The 5,925-nt window shown below is 35.9% G+C and overlaps 1 long non-coding RNA gene across 1 annotated transcript; it reads left to right on the top strand.

Annotated features, from left to right (window-relative positions):
- The first annotated feature begins 1,447 nt into the window (after nucleotides 1-1,447).
- On the top strand, nucleotides 1,448-4,551 carry LOC140006518 (uncharacterized). The gene is made up of 3 exons (XR_011814183.1): nucleotides 1,448-1,636; nucleotides 2,688-2,743; nucleotides 4,379-4,551. It is a non-coding gene; the product is annotated as an uncharacterized lncRNA (long non-coding RNA).
- Nucleotides 4,552-5,925: the final 1,374 nt, after the last annotated feature.

Below are 5,925 nucleotides of genomic sequence, written 5' to 3' on the forward strand. Positions count from 1 at the left end.
AAGCTTTTTTTTTTTGGTGTAAGTGGGAGACCTATTTTGGCAAAAAAAAAGGCTTCTAAGCTTTTGCCTTTATATATTTTTTTGTCGCAACGATAACAGTTCTATAACTTAATTTATGCTAATTTAAGGGGAGAGAAGTTGATGGGAGTTGAATCATTATAGGAGGAAAGCCACTGAAGGCAGCCACATATAATGGCAAATTGGTGGGAGGTCAAAGTTCAATCCTTACCTCCCACACTACCAAAACTTAAGTGTTTGGTGGTGACCACCCGCTCAAAGGGCTGATTTTTTGCTCTTGCATTTAGTTTGTCAAAATATGCAGGTTCATTCACTAGTATATGCAAATAGTGCCCGTTTCTTTATCGTATTTTTGTGGCCTTAGTAGATTAAATGAAAGTTGTTGCAAATAGCGTAACAAGAGAGCACAAGAAATATTACTCGACACTGCAGAAGAATGCATTCCAATAAGAGCATTTCACCAAAGAGCTCTTCTCTAGGACTGAAAGAAAAGAGCAATTCCACTTCTTTCATATTCAAACTATCTATAAGATGTTAGGTGGAGAGAAAATAATAGAAAATAAGATCAAACACCTAAAATTGTATCATTCTGGAGTCACAACAAGTATTTAGTACAACTTCTCTTTGAGCACCATTTACCAATTTTTGGTATCAATAGCTCACCAATCAAATATCAAGTTGATTGACACTCACAAGTAATAAATTGTTAGTATTCATGAGGATACAAAAACATATTAATTTCATGCACTTGTGCAGCAAGTAGCAGCACTTTAATTGTTCCTTGGCTATTAGCGGCTAACATGGTTGGGGTATCACTCTTCCAACATACTGCACTAATAAAGTAAGAACCTGCATCTTCGTCAGCATCATCCATTTTTGGAGAACCAAATTTATGCCAAGTGACAGGTCTAGCAATGGCCTATTCAGCATCAGTGTTTTACATCTTGCATTTTCAACCTCTGGAATACTTTTTTTCTTCTTGAAAACCCCTTTGCAACTAATAATTTTCTTATCCAAAGGTGGTTTCACAAGAACCCAAATTTCATTTTGGTGGAGAGACTCAATTTCTTCATTGGTCATTGTGAGAATCTAAAAATTTTGCTAATTTATCTAGTTTAACTACATGGCACTTTATTTATTTAGTCATCTATTTATTTATTTATTGATTTAATAATGATTGTCTTAGTGCTTTTATTAAATTTTCATGTGGGAGTTAGTATGTGGGGTTAAATGAGATTTTTGTTTTTAGTGGGATATGAAAGGAACCTTTTGGAAAAAAAGGGAGTTTAGTGCAATAAGAAACTACCAGAAGTGACATGGGTCACCATAAGAGAGCTAAGTTTCTTTCTTTGACCCTTGACTAAGCTTTTCTACCATTTAATATTTCGTTTCTTGTCTTAAAACGAAACAAAACAAATTAAAGAGAAAGGGAGAGAGAGAACCATGGGCTAGGGAGGAAAAAGAGAGGAAAAAAATTCATCCAAACTAACTTCAATCTTGCTTGGATTTTGAGGGAAAAAAGAAGGAGATAGCTTATGGTTTTCTTCCATCTTGGCTTAAGTTTGGAGAGGAGAAGATTTGGTGGTTGGAAGTTCATCTTGATTGGAAAGCAAAAGAGGTAAAATGCTAGATTAACCTTCTTTCTTTGTCTTATGTTAAAAATAAGGTTGATTGTTGAATAAAGACATGATATGGTGGTGAATCTTTGTAGTTTTCAAGTTGATGGTTCTTGTGCTTCTTATTTGAGTTTGGGTTTGTATATGTATATGATTTATGGTGGTTTCTTGTTGAGATTTTGGCCTTATATATATCTAATATTATGTTGGAAATGAAACTCTATGGACTTGCTAAGTATGGTTGGTTGGATTTGGTAAATTAGTTGGAGACATGTTGGAAAAGTTAGAAAGAAATTTCTAGTTGCTGACCGAACGGAAAGGCCGAAGTTGCAGTCTAGATTTTGAAATTTTTATCATGATTCCAGGCTTGGTTTTGCTCAAAATAATTTATACTGCTTTAGCCTACAAGTGTGTGCTGAAATTTGATTAAAAACATGCATTTTAATTGGCTTATACCTCACATTTTGACCAAAAACCATGGCTGGAAATTTTCACAGGAGACTCTGAGCAGTTTTGGGAAATCTGTCATATCTTGGTGTAGAAAAATCCAAATTGAGTTCTGTTTATTGTGTTTGAAACTAGATTTAGAGTAATGTCTACTGTAAAAATTTCATAATTTGTCTCAATTCCTATGAATATCTGTGATTTTCCAAAATTGACTGAATTTTCATTCCTATTCTGTCTTTCTACTGGATAAAGCAGCCGCTTGAGATTGAATTTTGGCTGACTTGTGGACAGAATCTTGCAAAGGTGTCTTCTGAGAAATTGTAACCATTTGAATCTATTTTCCAATGGTATAAAGTTTATAAATTTTGGACTTAAGAAACTTGAGATATGATTTTCAAAATAGTATTGTGCAAAACTGAAGAAAATTCTGTTTTCCTAAAACTGTTCTTGCTTTCATTTCCAACTTCAAGTTGGGGTTGTTGAACCATCTTGAGCTTGGTTTTATGTTTGAAGTAGAGATAACTTGGTTGGTTTGGAGGTGATTTTCTTTTGAATAATGTGACTTGACGTAGTGGATCTCATGGCACTTTATATATGTGATTTTAGGACGTGAAAGTGAGGTTGGAAGTGCACGCGAGGCGAACAATTGAACTTGTACCGTGGTGAGTGTTCTTTGCATGTGTGTGGTTTAAATGACTATATGAAATGTTTGTACTAAATGTTAAATACTTTCCAATGATTATTAAAAGAATTTTTAATGGGCGAGTGCGTACTTCGTCACACTCGACCCAAGCAAAGGTGAATTTTCAATGATTGAATGTTACTTGCGTATGAATGTAAGCCTTTGGCTGAATTGGAGCCTTGCCCTTCGTTGTCAGTTGACTCGAGCCAGTAACAGACTCCGTCGGGCGGCTGGTGACTCTAGGACAATATTTGGTATACTCGAGTATTACCACGAAGTCTGGTGGAGAACTAACCAGTGAATTCAATGCAATGAAATCAATGAATGAATGACATGAACACTGAAGGAGTTTTCACTTGCAAATGTTTTCTAATGTCGGAGGGATAAGGAAAATGGTTGACGAACGAATGAATGAGTGACTTGAATGAATGGCTGCAAGTGAGCATGTATTCTTTCAATGAATGAATGATTGATTTTGAATGACTGCTTATTACTGTGCAAAGTGTGCAAAGTGCTAAATGTAAATGTTTCTGTGTTTGCTTGCTTGATTGCTTGTTTGAGAACCTCACTGAGCTTTTAACTCATTCCGTTAGTTTGTTTTCCTTACAGGAGTGGAGGCCGGAGCAAGTAGGCATAAACTAGGGTGTATAACTTTCATGTAGTTGTACTTTTGTAGATGAGACGTATTAGGAATCTTTGAAAATGCAATCCTATGCTTTACTTTTGGATTGTGAATTAAGTTTGAATTACTGGTTGGAAATAGAACTTTTATATTAATTTCGAGACTTGAATGGCTATTTCAAGAACGTTAGTGAGCGAGTCCTGACGAGAACTGGGCAGGTGGGGTCGTCACAGGTGGCATCAGAACTCTTATCGAGCTCATGCCGGGAGAGTGTTTTCGGACTGTGGGAATTGACCTGTAAGTGTGGAATGAATCTCTATTGTAGAGGAAAATTAGATATGTATGTTGGGTAGGAATCTCAAATGTGGTTGATTTCCTCTTGAGAGTGGCCAGCTCGAGTTGTGAATTATCATATTTTTAGATTCTTATACCCGAGTACCAAAGAGTTGATACCTTTATGATAAGTCGATATCACGAGTAATATTGGAGTAAGTCTGGATGGCGAAAATCAAGGTATGGGGGATGCGAATAGTCTGGACTTGGGATATATTGAAGATATTAGTGAGATACAGGACCCTTATTATTCAAGTGTACATACTTGGTTGTATTTTTTCGAGTTTTGATTAAGAGTAGTGCTTGAACAATACCTAGGGTCAATGTCCAATAGGGTAGAGATTTGAGAATTACGAACGTGAGTTCAGGCAGTTGGAAGGACACGTATTTCCTTGTTTTGCCATTGTATGTATTTTTACTCGTGACGTTACAATGCTACTAAGTATAGTATTTGCTTTTGTTTTATGCACCTGGTTTTGATCTGCTTGATATCTATAGTATTTTGTGATTTGTTGTATGAACTTGGTATGTTATAAATATGCTAAGCATGTTTCCATATATTTGGCTTTGTTTTGTGATGTGAAAATGTCTTTATTTTGGCTACTATAGCCGATTTATTTTATTTATGACCTATAGAGCTTGTTTTGAAAAAAAAAAAAGAGAGAAGAGAGAATGGAAGGAAGACGAAGTCGTGGACGTGAGGGTAGTCGTGGTCGAGGGGCTAGGCCAACTCAAGAATCAAGAGAAGAACGAGAAGCCGCAGCAGAGCAACAACGTGAACCCAGTGCGGAAACAGGGGATCAGGTAGCGACGGCCATACAACGAATGACTGATATCTTGACGCGTCTAGTAGAACAACAGGGTCAAACACCTGTTAACCAACCTAGGGACCCTGAAATTGTGAGAACCTCGAAAAAAGTGCTTACATATATATATATATATATATATATATATATTCATCTAGGTATATTCCAATTGCCTATTGATTCTTAAATAAATCCTATCTCTATTCCTACTTGTTTTTAAATAAGTACGTAAAAGTAGTTTTTATGTTACAAACAACTTAATTGTGCAAAATATTAAAATTATTTGATTCTTGCCAATATAAATTAATACTTCTTGGCGTAAATTATTTTAATGCCTTGAGAATAATTCTTTGAGTTCCGATAGCCAAGTCTAAGCGTTAATAATATTAAGTGTCAGCGGAAATCCTTTACAGTTACATTTAGAACATTAAAATCTCGATAATTGAACTTTTGCAAGAATAAAATACTAGTAGGCTAACAAATTTCATTTGAAGTAAAAATTTTGGAATTAGCTTACGAATGAGGACTTAAGTGGAAGGTCGAATAAGATGCTAAAAGACTAAATCAGCCCTCCTCCATTTCAAAATTTACCATGCCCGTATTATCTCCATTCCCGCCATTGGAAATTATTACATACCAATTCATAGATTAACTAAACATATTTTAGTGCTACGTTAATCGTTCAATCAATTTCCTAAAAATTCGAAGGTGTAAGAATTTGTGAGGTTAAGGAGAAAATTTCAGATTGGTAACTCGGATGTATTAATGTCGAAAGGCTAAACTAATCCATCATATTAACCAATCCATTATACGACCAATAGGCTATAGATTAAGTGGGAAGCTTGGGACATAAAAACTTCGACAATTAAGTTTTTTTTTTGTGCAAACTTAGTATAGCATTAAGTGTTTAAATTACATTTGGGGTAAAATTTTACAAATTAGAATAGAACTAAGGACGTAAGTGGATATTAGGAAGAGATGTGAAAAGACCGAAACACCCCTCCACTATTAACCATGCAGCCACTCCACGGACAAGCTCAAAATTTCAGCATTTCTAATCCTTTCCACCGGCTTCACTCTCCACTCCAAACAATCCAGCTGTATCCACGGTCGGCCATTCCATTTTATCAACCTCAAATCACTACAAATACTACACTACCCCAATTTTAAATCATCCCAGCACTTGTAATCACCATTTTTCTCCTTTGCCACGAACCGAGAGCGAAAAGAAAGAAAGAACCGCGAGCTTACCTCGTTCTGTCCGCAAGCTAGAAGGAAAAAGGAGAGAGACCTGCAGTCCTTCTTCACCTCATCTGTGAGCTAGAGAAGAGGACCGAAAGCCATCACTTCTTACATCCGCAAGCCTGAGCAAGAAAAGAGTGAGACTGTGAATTTCACTTC

The sequence above is a fragment of the Coffea arabica genome, chromosome 5e (genome assembly GCF_036785885.1).
Source record: "Coffea arabica cultivar ET-39 chromosome 5e, Coffea Arabica ET-39 HiFi, whole genome shotgun sequence".
NCBI classification, from domain to species: Eukaryota; Viridiplantae; Streptophyta; class Magnoliopsida; order Gentianales; family Rubiaceae; genus Coffea; species Coffea arabica.